This window comes from Capsicum annuum, chromosome 6, assembly GCF_002878395.1.
Source record: "Capsicum annuum cultivar UCD-10X-F1 chromosome 6, UCD10Xv1.1, whole genome shotgun sequence".
NCBI lineage: Eukaryota > Viridiplantae > Streptophyta > Magnoliopsida > Solanales > Solanaceae > Capsicum > Capsicum annuum.
Window position 1 is genome coordinate 130,792,605 of NC_061116.1, and position 14,229 is coordinate 130,806,833.

The window sequence follows — 14,229 nt, forward strand, 5'->3', positions numbered from 1 at the left end:
TAAAATAAACTGTCTGAACATACTGTAGTCTGAAAAGCCTCTAACTGACTAAACTATCTGAATAAGGAGTTGATGGGACATGTCCCCAACTAACTCCAGCTAATAAATTAATTATTAAGATAGTAAAGTAATGGTCATATCCTCGAAGGATGAGGACTCACTGTTAACTCTAACTGCGGAGACTGGAATGCTACTGATGCTCTAGAGCTCGCGCTTCTGAACCTATGGTATAAAACACCATAGAGAAAATGCATCCATACATTGGAATATACTGGTATGATTGTGAGGTAGGCTGAATCCAAAGGGTTCACATGAATGAACTATACTAACTGACTAAATAACAAAACATGACAATGCATGTATGAATACATAATAACCATAAATGAGTTCATGATAACATGATTATTGAGTCTGAGTACTGATAACATACGATACTAATATCTTTATAACTAAAATAACTTATACTATGCGATTGTATCTGACAGTCTAGGTTCTGATAGAACTAGCTGAGTTTCGTACTATTCTGAGTTGACTATATCTGACAGTCCTAAATTTTGTATAACTATCTAAGTTCTATTACTGAGACTGAACGACTGTATCTGACAGTCTTTATCTATAACTGAAACTATGGGAATTAGTCATCTAACTGACATGCCCCTAATACACCATTATGGATGAGTTGGGGTCCAATTTGTAACCCTAATTGGAAAGGTGTCAATACCATGCCACTGGTAAGGACAATCTGTGAGTAACCCTCATATAATAGGTAACTCTAGTAAGAATGGTGGGAACCCTCATATAATAGTCTAATCCACCTTATTTTCCCTCATATAATAGCTATGATGTCTCAACCTATGTGGGCTACGCAGTTCCGGTGTAATACCCCGTATGTTTCTAAACTAGAAAGTGAACCAATTTTTCTATGTATGAAACCTCCTATCTTGTGATTCTCATTTTAGTGCATGACTTACAATGAGTATCCTAGCGATAAGATAGCTTATGATGTGTTAAGCATGCTTATATTAGAGTAATGCAAGTTAATAGCTTTTAATCCATCAAGTTTTAGTGTATGATTCCGCAAGTGTAACCTTTGAACGAGGATAACTTGAATGATATGTGATACTTTTTCAGATTTAGACCCACCAAATTGTAGAGAATTGAATAAACTTTCCAACGATACCAATTTTATCAAAATCCGACACCCGAGCATGAAGTTATGGCATTGCAAAGAGAAGTGTGACTCATAACAAATCACACATGGCTACTGGACCAAGTGTGCGATGGCAAGTGCGGCGCTCAACCTCAGTTGTGCGATAGCATGTGTGATGGACACCTTAACTTGTGCGATAGGATGTGCGGTACACATATTAGCATGTGCGATGAGGTGTGCGACTCACACTTATGATTTCAGCCACGAAAAACCCTTAGTTTTTGAGTTATTTTGAGGATAATTAAGTCTTTTAACACTCCTTACACGTCCCTAAACTTAACCTTATGAAATTTATAGCCTCTAAATACACTACAACCCTACTAACATCTCAAAGTTCATTATCTAAGAGCACAATAAGAAAAAAACAACTAGGGTTGCACAATCAAGCTTGAAGATCCTATTTCAAGGAAATTACTCCGTCAATAATCAAGAATCTTCCTTCTAAGGTATGCGTAGTGTTCATCTATGGATCCAATCTGTTCATAGAGCTCAAGAACTATACTTTCAATACTATTTTGTGAACTTTTTGTGGTGATATAATGATGTTCTGGTGTTTTACAGAACATTTAGCATTATTTTCTTAGGAAAATTGTATGTTTTCAAGCAACCAAAGTGATATTTAATAAAGGTTTTTAGTGTTTCAGTGAAAGGAGATAACCACAGAAGAAAACTGGAAAAAGTAGTAGAAAAATGGAATTGACGGTCAAAATGATGGACCGTCGATATGGCACGAACCACCATACTGACCGTCAGCTCTTATCTAGAAGCTTCCTTCCAAAAAGACTCTGCGATGGTAAATATGGCAGACCATCAGTCCATTGATAGACCGCCAGGTGTACCATTTGTTCTTATCCAGAAGTTGCTTTCCAAAAGGACTTTGCAACAGTAAAGATGGCAGACCGTCAGTCCATCAACGGACTGTCAGGTGTACCATCAGTTCTTATCCAGAAGGTGCATTCCAAAAGGAATCCACGACGGTGAAGATGGAGGACCATAAGTCCATCGATCGACCGCCAGGTGTATCATCAAAAAACTGTCATTCGGATGAGTCAAGTGACGGGAAAAATGGTAGACCGTCAGATCTTGGATGGTCCGTCATATGGACCATCAAATGGGATACAATTTTTTCGTTTTTAAATTTTAAAGTCTTTTTTTAGCTGGCATATAAATACAAACTTTTAGGGTTAAGAACGCATCTTTTACCCTTTACAAGTTTTCTTCTCATCTATTGAACTTCTTGGTATCCAAGTACTTTGGGGAATTTTAGTATCAAAAAACTGATCATTGAAGATTCAAGAACTGATTCTTAGGATTCTTTGTAAGTAGACATTCCATTTATTTATGAATATTACAAGAATGAATTCTTTATCTTCTATGGAGTGTTGTGGCTAAATCTCATAACTATGGTTATGAGATCCTTAATGTGAATTGCACCTATGGGTTGGGAATCAATTTGAGTTCCATAATTGAATAACATTGTATAAACCTTTCTTCAATTTTATGACTTTTCTTGGTTGCAAACTTGAAGAGTAAGCCCTAGAACACCACTTGTCTGAGAGGAAAGTGTTTATGGTGAAAAGAAGGTGTTTACATAATTCTAAGGGCCTTAACCTTTAGAGTAATAGCTAATTCCCTAATAGGATTAGCTTACATGAGAACTAGGTTGAAAGAATAAGGCATCCTATGAGTTTGAGAGAACTGTAGGATAATTTATCCATTTAGGTTGAGAAACTAATAGATATAGAATAGGATTTAACCTTTCTTGCAATTGAATTTGTTAAGTGGAATTCATAAACAATTCACAACCCAAATGATGCTGGCATTTTAGTAATCATAACCCTGGTTTGATTAATCTCATAAAGTTACAAAATAAAGAGAAAATCATTAGTTGAACGAATTATGTTACAATTTATCACTTTACAATCATTAGTTGACATATGTTTTTGGGAAATTTTGATGTGTGTATGAAATGTGCAGGACCAGAAGTGATGTAAAGATGAAAATTAGGCGCATTTAAGCTACTAGAAAGTTACGACGGTACACTTGACGTCCCGCCAAATAGCTGACGAACCGCCACACTCAACCGTCACCAAAAGAAAGGAAAATGCATTCACTGGATAGGGCATGACGTCATAAGTAGTGGACCATCAAGTATATCGTGGACCATCAAGTAAGTCGTCAGAAGCGAGACTGCTGACCTGCACTCTAGTAAGTAGTGACAGCCAATTAGGTGGACCGTCACGACTATGGTTGACCATCCTATTAGCCGTCACACTAAAATAGAAACTCAACGACTCAGTTAAGGGGTGACGTTCCCAGTGGTGGTCTGTCACACTTATGACGGACCGTCAATTCGACCGTCACTTTAACCCTAATTCTAAATCGGGTTGGGTTAAATCAGTACTCTTTATAAGTACTCCGTATTTGACCCGAAATGAGATTTTAAGAATAAAAGTGAGCGGGTACACTCATTGTAACCGTTCCATAACCTTTGATTTTTCCACTTCCCCAAGATTCAAAGAACCTAAATTGAGTTATCCTATATGAGACTCCTCCACTCCTCCATCATTTTTCTATTTAAACTAGGTCATTCTTTCCCCATCCCCATAACAAACTAAAGAGTAATAGAAGTGATAGAGGTAGCAAGTAGTTCAGTCTCTGAAGTCTCTAGCAAGTAGAATATCGCAACATCAAGGTATAAGCATTTATTTCTCTCCTCTTGTTCATTTGAAAAGTAAGGGCATGGATTATTTTATGATTTGGTCTAATGGTGTTGAGTTTGAATGATTTATGCTTAAGTTTGATTTAGTGGATGAAGTCTTGCTTAAAATGTTGTTTTAATGCTGTTGCTCAAGCTAAAAATTGATTTGATCTTAAGCTGCGCTGAAAATTAGCTAAACCCATAAATTTACCTGAGGACGAAGGTCTGATGGTTAACATAGCGGACCGTCAACTTTGTGATGGACCACCAAGTTGACCATCCCAAAGGTCAAAGATAATGAGTTTTTTTATTGTATTTGACGGTCAGACTGGTGGACCATCACGTTTTTGATGGACCACCAAGTTAACCATCCCAAAAGTCAAAAAAATAGAACATACTAGATAAAGCTGACGGTGGATATGACGGGCCATCCCACCACTAGTGGACCATCAAATCTCCCATCAGGCTTTACTGTGAACTATTTGTACCTCTATTTTACCTTGCACTGATTTCTTAATCCATTTTTAGGTCCCACGGCTCCTAAAAATACACAAACCAAGAGAGGAAAATCTCAGCAAGGTAGAAACACATCTGCACTGTCCTATAACACCAGGCAAATAGAAAGAGAATCCATCATAATACCCTAGTCTGAGGAGGGGAGTGACAATAGCATTAGTTTTACCAATTCAAGCCCAGATGAAGCAAAAGTTACTTTAACTCAACCATCACCTATAGAAAGTGAAACTGAAGTAGCTAATATGGAGAACCAAGGAGAAATTCTTGAACCTGAAGGTAACAACGTGATCGAGCGGAAGGATCCCCAACTACGAGATGCTATTAGGTGGCAAATTGAGGGAGCACAAAAAGAGTTCTATGATAGGTTACATCACACTGCTCTAGGGATCCGGAGATAATTCTCTAAAGAACATCAGATTATATCCACAGAGCTTCATGAATATCTGAAACTGGAACACCGATTCAATAATTATGGATTGGCATGGATGAGCACACCACCATGGGTGTACCAACAAAACTGGGTAAGGGAATTCTTTGCAAATTATATTTGTCTGGTAAAAGATGAATGTCCAAAGGAAATCCAATTTCGAATAGACTAAACAGGGAGTCTTTTCCAGTCCGATGAGTTGTTGTTGATATCTGCGCCCGAACTATTAACAGAATGTTGTTTGGGCCAACATATGAAGCTCCACCTACTGTCCCTGATTTCGAATATAGAATGAGAAATGGTTCTAGCCAGAGATGTTGGGCAGCATCGTTGATCACTGATGATGGAAATCCATCCTGGGCAACTAACCCAAAAGAATGCATTGCAAAATTCATACTTAGTTTCAAGGCTAAGTTCTGGTGGGCTGTTGATCGATTGAGGTTAATACCAACTAAAAGAGATGGAAACCTAGATAATCATAGGGCCGTGAAGGTATCCAGTCTGGTTTCAGGTTTGGACATAGATTTTGGCCAACTAATTGCATATGAGATGTTTGTGAGGGCACCTAAGCGGACTACTTCCATACCTTTCCCATGTTTGATTACTACATTATGCAAATAAGCTGGTGTGCTGCTGATTCGAGGCGTTAATGATGAAGTTTCAGCCACTCATAAATAAGACATTGAGAAGTCCAGAGATAAGTCAAAATTTGACATTCAGGTGAATAAGCCTCTAGCACATCAGTCTCAGTCTGTACCAGTTCTCGAAGCCCTAGAAATGCCCAAAGGTATGCCTTTACCCACTACCACATATGTGCCTCCTGATTATGTGCCCCAAGGTCGTCTGCAGGATCAAATTCTATACAGTTTGCTAGTGGAGCAGATTTTGCGGAATACGAATTCAACCCGATGAATTTTGTCAAAGTTGTGAAAAATCAAAAGAGGTTCCAGAAGTAGTTAGAAAAGTGGGCTGTATATTTCAAACCTTTTGTGGATGAAATCGTTGCCAAAGCAGTCAGGCCATTTAAAACTATTCAAGTGAGGATGGATAACATGGAAGCTCGCATGAACAAAAGGCTAGATTCACTATCTCTTTCTGATCTTACCAAGCTCATGGCTGAATTTGAGCAGGCAAAGGCTAACATAGCTGAGTTAAAGAAGAAACAATTACAACCGTTTGTATTTCATCTGACTCTGGCAGAAAGTCATGATAATGAGGTATTTTGGATCTGATGGGTAGACTAGTAAAGGATAAAAGCAAGCAGCAAATGGATGAAAAAGTAGCAAGGAAAGAATAAAAAAGGTGAAAGAGAGAAGCAATGTCACCTGAGGAGTACGACCAGCACAATCTGAGGAGAGCTGTAAAGAAATCAAAGAAGGAAGATAAAGTAAGCAAAGAGAACAAGAAAATAAAGCGGCAGGATTTTCTACTAGTGCTGCCCCAGAAAGGGCGCGAAGTGCAGGTTCAATTTGGGAAAGCATCCCTCAAAATATCGAGGGTGAAGTTGTGAGAGCTCCTACCACCATAGGGGCCAAAATTTTACTAGGTGAGGATGATGGAGACTCACCACATTTGACAGATGCCTCATAGGAGTGAGAGGCCACGTAAATATCCTATTTCTCATATATGATAATTTATTACTTTAAGGACAATGAATAGTTTTCTGTGTGAGGGTGGGGGTATTTACACAATGGTTGGATGTTGTTGCTGATATTCTGAATCCAATTATGTGTTATCTAGTAGAAGCAGCATGTCTAGGTTGTTTTTATTTTTGCATTTAAATTTTGCAAAGTGTAATGTAAATACAAGTGTTTAATCTCTGAATTAGTTCTGTTTCAGCACTTAGTTGTAAATGTGGAGAATAAATAATGTTAGCATAAGACGTTAAAAATGTGTCTATAATTATTTATTTTTTCAGTTAAGCATGTGCAAATAACCATCAGTAATTTTGTAATCAGGATTGTTCTGTAAAAAGTGCATGAATTATGTAATGAGCATTTAGAAAATTGTAAAGGATGTTTAACTTCGATGCCTGTGGGTGTGAGGATTTACTTGTAGTTCTTTCATAGGGTAAGACCTAGAACTTGCCCGATCCATGGATACAGTCTTATAGTAGAGTAATTAGGATAGGATAACAAGCCTCCTTGAAGTTCTAAACCTTTTAACCTTAAGAAGCAACCCGGCTTAAAAGATTGCTCTTGTTTGAACCCATCTTGAATTGGTTTAACCTCCTGTCCCTGTCAGTAACTCTCCATAGGACTTTAATATCCAGCTCTAAACTTAGCCAAATGCTAACTTTGTATGTTTTAACTTAGACAAAACATCTAAGTTGAGGGTGGCTAATGTCAAAAAAAAGATAAATGCTAACATTGTATATTTCAACTTAGACGAAGCATCTAAGTTGAGGGTGGCTAATGTAAAAAAAAAGGACATAAGTAGCAGATTGAGGGTGAAAATATGCTAAGGCAAGGAGAGTTAAGTTTCAATGAGTCACTTCACCCAGAAACATACCCCCTAATCCTAAACCTTGTTGTAAGCCTTGAAAAGACCTGTTTGATCCTAGTAAGTCAACCGTAAGGATGTGTCATATGGCCAGGGCAAGCCTATGGGTACTTAGGCTGTGTTTGAATTTTATTGTGAGTGTGAGAGCTGGATAGTGTCCACATCATATAATGAGTGGTGGACTTCTTTTTTGTGAGGACAATCGAACTTTTACTGAATTTGCTTTTATCCATGGGATGAAACATTCATGCTTGTGTGCTGAATTATAAAAAATGTTGGGTGTGGATTCTTTTGTGTTAAATACATGAGATTAAGCTAATGAATGAATGTTTGCATAAGAGAATTTTCAATGGTTGCTTGTCTATCATTTTATTGCTCATGTGCGTAAGTTGGTGTTGAGTCACTTGAGGACAAGCAATGATCTTAAGTTAAGGGTGTTGATGTTCTGGTGTTTTACGGAATATTTAGCATCATTTTCTTAGGAAAATTATATGTTTTCCAGTAACCAAAGTGATATTTAATGAAGGTATTTAGTGTTTCAGTGAAAGGAGATAACCACAGAAGAAAATTGGAAAAATTAGTAGGAAAAGGGAATTGACGGTCAAAATGATGGACCGTCAGACATAGGACGGACCACTATATTGACTGTCAACTTTTATCCAGAAGCAGCCTTCCAAAAGGACTCCGTGATGGTAAATATGGTGGACCATCAGTCCATTGATGGACCACCAGGTGTACTGTCAATTCTTATCCAGAAGCTGCTTTCCAAAAGGACTCTGCGACGATAAAGATGGTGGACCGTCAATCCATCGACGGATCGCCAAGTGTACCATCAGTTCTTATCCAGAAGCTGCCTTCCAAAAGGACTCTGTGACGGCGAAAATGATGGATCGTCAGTCCATCAACGGACCGCCAGGTGTACCATCAGATGTTATCCAGAAACTACCATTCGGATAAGTCGAGTGACAGGAAAGATGGTGGACCATCAGATCTTCGATGGTCCGTCATATGGACCGTCAAATGAGATGCAGTTTTTCTGTTTTTAAATTTTAAATTCTTTTTTTTAGCTGGGATATAAATACCAACTTTTAGGGTTAAGAACACAGCTTTTACCTTTTACAAGTTTTCTTCTCATCTATTGAACTTCTTGGTATCCAAGTACTTTGGGGAATTTTAGTATCAAATAAATGATCATGAAAATTCAAGAACTGATTCATAGGATTCTTTGTAAGTAGACATTCTATTTATTTATGAATATTACAAGAATGTATTATTTATCTTCTATGGAGTGTTGTGACTAAATCTCATAACTAGGGTTATAAGATCCTTAATGTGAATTGTACCTATGGGTTCGGAATCAATTTGAGTTCCATAATTAAATAACATTGCATAAACCTTTCTTCAATTTCATGACTTTTCTTGGTTGCAAACTTAAAGAGTAAGCCCTAGAACACTACTTGTTTGAGAGAAAAGTGTTTATGGGAAAAAAATGGTGTTTACATGAATTCTAAGGGCCTTAACCTTTACAGTAATAGCTAATTCCCTAATAGGATTAGCTTATGTGAGAACTAGGTTGAAAGAATAAGGTATCCTATGAGTTTGAGAGAATTATAGGATAATTTATCCATTTTGGTTGAGAAACTATTGGATATAGACTAGGATTTAACCTTTCTTGCAATTGAATTTGTTAAGTGGAATTCATAAATAATTCACAACCCAAATGATGTTGGCATTTTGGTGATCATAACCCTGGTTTGATTAATCTCATAAAGTTAGAAAATAAGGAGAAAATAAATAGTTGAATGAATCTTGTTACAATTATCATTTTACAAAATAAAGAGAAACCAAACCACCATTTTGGTTAAGAAATTCTGATCAATAGTCTAATAACAATTACGACACTTAGTGAGTACAGTATTCCCTGTAGGATTCGACACCCAATCGAGTTGGGTTCTATATTTGACAGCGATCGCTTACATTCTCGTAAGAGAGTTGTAATTTGGGTGTATCATATGAGCATGTACATGTTGATGATTGTTGTTTATGTGTAAAGATTATATCTAGAGGTGTTTTCATGGAATATATATGCTTGTTAGTTGAAAACTATGAACTTTAGGCGGTGTAAAAAGGTACAATTGGTGAAACAATTCTATGCCTTAAAGAATGCATGCAAGGTGTTAGATAAAATGCTTAGGATGCTAGAAATTCATGTTTATATGGTTCCATGATGTCTAAATTATAAGTCCATGTTAGCTATATACTTTAATATGAATTCCATGCTTTTCATGTGATGCTAATGTTGTCGTGTGAAGCATTTATGATAATGGAGATATACAATATGCATATGAAATATAGCTATCCACTCCCTACCATGCTTAATATGTTGAGGAACTACATGATTTATAATATCCTCTATTTATGATAATGTGAATTGTGGACTCCGATTATATGATCAAGTCAGTCATGTTTTGTCAGTTTTCTTCCATTGATTCATGGGGTATTCGTACCCAAAAACTACAGTTGTGTGCCTAGAGCCATGTCATGTTTTGACGATATACAAAATCAAGCCATGAATCAGTAGAATTCAGACAGTCATGTGACTTAGGAAATCTCATGGTCTTAGCCAGTTATCATATATCAGTAGTATTCCATCAGTCAACGGAATTCAGTAAGTTCCACTCATGTACAGTCAGTTAAATCATGTTCAGTCTCTTCAGATGGGAGTAGGAGTTAGCACCGAGTGATCCTAAAGATGGGCACTCACCTGTATATGATGGTGTGATTCTTAGTAGTCATCCTTGCATTTCAGAACTATGTAGCCAGCATAGGTTGAGACATTGCAGCCTGCTATATAAGGGTAGATGAGGTGGCTTAACCTGTTATATGAGGATTTCCACCATTCTCACTAGATTTACCTATTATATGAGGGTTGCTCACATGTTATCCGTACCAGTGGCATAATATTGACACCCTTCTAGTCAGGGCAGAGATTGAATACCAGCTTAGCCATAATGGTACATATGGGGAATGTCAGTTAAACAACTACCTCCTATAGTTTCAGACACGGTCTCAGTAAAAGAACTCAGATAGTTCCATCAGATTTAAGACAATCAGATACAGTCACTCATATTATCAGAACTACAGTTTCAGCCATGTCAGTTATTAGTAAACCATGTATTAGCGTATAGATCTAGCTATCATGTACTCACGATCTCAGTTACTATGTATGTATGTTTACACTCTCACATTTATATAAGTCAGTTAGTTAGCATTGTTCATGCATGTATCTTTTGCATTAGCCTACCTCACTCGTATACTCAGTACTCCAGTTGTACTGACGCATTTCCACTATGGTGATTTTTTTCAAGTTACACCATAGGTTCAGAGACACGAGCTCTACATTATCAGTAGCATCCAGCCACAGAGTTGCAGTAAGTCCTCATCCATTCGAGGGCGATATTATTCTATTTCATTTATTATTTCAGCTCAGTTTTTTCAGATAGAGTTAGTTGAAGATATGTTACTTCAACTCCTTATTCAGATAGTACTTAGAGGCTTTCAGATTCAGTATTCAGATATAGTTTAGATTTGATTCAATTTTTAGTTATTTTGGGTATCTTTCACCCATATGGATATTATGTTTTGACATATTTTTATTCAGTTGAACCTTATGGCCTACATGTTCATGATTTCCATACTATTACATTGTATATTACAGTGTACAGGTACAGATATCAGTCATGGGTTAGCTTGTGGTCCCTCAGGATCACAAGCACCATTTAGCATTCTGGTTAAGATAATCGGGGTGTTACAAACTTAGTATAAGAGCCTAAGGGTCAATAGAGTCCTACGAAGTCTAAAAGCCGCATCTAGTAGAGTCTTGAAGATGGGTGTGTTGCGTGCCACATTTATGTACAGGAGGCTATAAGATGTTTTAGGAACAGTTTCCCTTCTTTTAGTATTCATGTCATTCTAGTGAGCATACTCTCAAGTTAAACTCTCAGTCTAATTCGTTCTTCTCTTATTTCAGAATATGGCCCCAAAGAGAAGAAACCAGCCAGCTCCTCACCCCGAAGATCATTTGGGCGAGCATGTTTCTTATGCGTAGTTTAAGGCCATATTCACCATACTTGCTCTATCTATGGCTATCAAAAATAAACGGCCACCAGTTATTCTAACCAATCCAGTGGCCAATTCCACAGCAGCTAGGATTCAAGACTTCACCTAATTGAACCCTCCATCTTTTTTTGGGTCTAAGTCTGACAAAGACCCTCAGGAGTTCATTGACCAAGTACAGAAGGTCATTAATATCATGGGAGTTACTTCTGTTCAGAGTGCCGAGTTAGCTGCATACCAATTATAGGATGTTGCTCATACTTGGTACAAATAGTGGAAGTCAGAGAGGGTAGATGATGCAGGTCCTATTGAGTGGGACAAATTTGTCACGGCTTTCTTAGACAAATTCTTTCCTTAAGAGGTAAGAGAATACAAAGTTCTTAAGTTCATCAACATCACGCAGGGAAATATGATGGTTAGAGAGTATTCTCTAAGATTTACTCGGCTAGCCAAATATACCCCTCATGTGGTTGCAGACAACAAGGCTAAAATAAGCAAGTTCATGTCAGGGGTGAATGATAGCATGGTAAATGAGTGTAGGTCTATGATGCTGAATAGTGATATCACTTTAGCCAGGCTCATGACCCATGCCCAACAGATAGAGAAGCAAAAGGTTAGAATTAGGGAGAGGCAGAACAAAAGAGCAAGATCAGGCAGTTTCAGCTTTGTTCATCCCTAATCCGAAGGAGGAAACCATTCGTAGTTTCATCCCAAGTTAGCAGCTCCAGCTCCTTTCTCCGCTAGTGCCTCAGTGCTAAAATTCAGAGACGGTAACAGAGATAGAGCACCAGGCTCTAATTCCCAGAGAAGTATTAGTTGTGCCCGTACTTATCCTCAGTTTTAGACTTGAGGTAAGCACCATCAGGGTATGTGTGGAGAGGGTCAAGGCATTTATTTTGGTTATGTCAAGCCAGGCCACAGAGTTAGGGACTATCCTCAGCTAGGTCCTCAGGGCAAAATCATTTCACAGCTCAGTCTGGTCACCCGAACCAGCAGGGTGCCACTTCCAGTGCTACTAATGGGCAATGCCCAAATAGACTCTATGCTCTTCAGACTCGATAGGATTAGGAAAATTTTCCTATTGTCATTACTGGTATGTTACAGATTTTCCATGTTCATGTTTATGCTTTGCTAGATCTAGGTGCACCCTTGTCTTTTGTCACTCCATACATAGCAAGCAATTTCAGAATCAATCCTAAAATCTTAGCAGAACCCTTTTCAGTCTCTACCCCAGTGGGTAAAACCATCATAGCTCGGCGGGTATATAGGAACTGCTTGGTTATGATATTTCGGAAATCCACATCAGTAGATTTAGTCAAATTAGAGATGACTGATTTTGATATGATTCTCAGCATGGATTAGCTTCATTCCTGCTATGCCACAGTCGACTACAGAACTCGAATAGTTCAATTCAGTTCTCAAATAAGCCTATCCTAGAGTTGAAGGGTATTACTTCATCTTTTAGGGGTCAGCTTGTTTCCTACCTTCAGGCAAGGAGAATGATTTCTAAGCAGTGTGTGTATCATCTCATGCATGTTAAAGATTCCAATTCCGAATCATCTAGCCTTTTTTAATGAATATTCAGACGTCTTTCCCAAAGATTTTCTAAGGATTCCTCTCAAAAGGTAAATAGACTTCAACATAGACCTTCTCCCAGATACTCAGCCTATCTCTATTCCACCATATAGAATGGCACCTGTGAAACTCAAAGAACTAAAAGATCAGTTGAAGGATCTCTTAGACAAGGGATTCATCAGGTCCAGTGTATCCCCATGGGGTGCACCAGTCTTATTCGTACGCAAGAAAAATGGTTCTCTCAGGATGTGTATTGATTACTGTCAGCTCAACAAAGTCACAGTCAAGAACAAGTACTTCCTAGAATAGATGAATTGTGTGACCAACTTTAGGGTGCCAGTTATTTCTCCAAGATATACCTCAGATCAGGCTATCATCAGCTCAAAGTTAGAGAATGTGACATCCCAAAGACAGCTTTCCATACTCGGTATAGTCACTTCGAATTTCTAGTCATGTCCTTTGGTTTTACCAATGCCCCTACAGCTTTCATGGACTTGATGAACCTTGTGTTCAAGAATTACTTGGACATGTTTGTCATAGTCTTTATAGATGATATTCTTGTCAATCTCACACCGAGCGTGATCATTCAAACCATCTCAGGATTGTTCTTCAGAATCTGAGGGATCATCAGTTATTCTCCAAGTTTAGTAAGTTTGAATTTCGGCTAAGATCAATAGAATTCCTTGTCCATATTATTTTTGGTGATAGAATTAGAGTAGATCCTCAGAAGATAGAAGCGGTAAGAAACTGGCCTCACCCCATATCTTCATCAGATATCAGGAGTTTCTTGGGTTTGGCTTGATATTACAGATGGTTTGTCGAGGTATTTTCTTTTATTGCATCTCCCATGTATAGATTTACTTAGAAGAAGGTTAAGTTTCAGTGGTCAGATTCATGTGAGAAGAGTTTTCAGGAATTGAAGACTCGACTCACTTCAGCTCCAGTTCTAGCTCTTCCAGATGGTTCAGATGGGTTTGTAGTATATTGTGATACATCCATAGTGGGTTTAGGTTGTGTCCTCACACAGCATGGTAAGGTCATAGCCTACACGTCTAGACAGTTAAAGACCCATGAGAAGAATTATCCTACTCATGATCTTGAGTTAGCAGTCGTAGTATTTTCCTTAAAGATTTGGAGGCATTATTTATACGGAGTTCATGTGTTGTCTTCACAAATCATAAG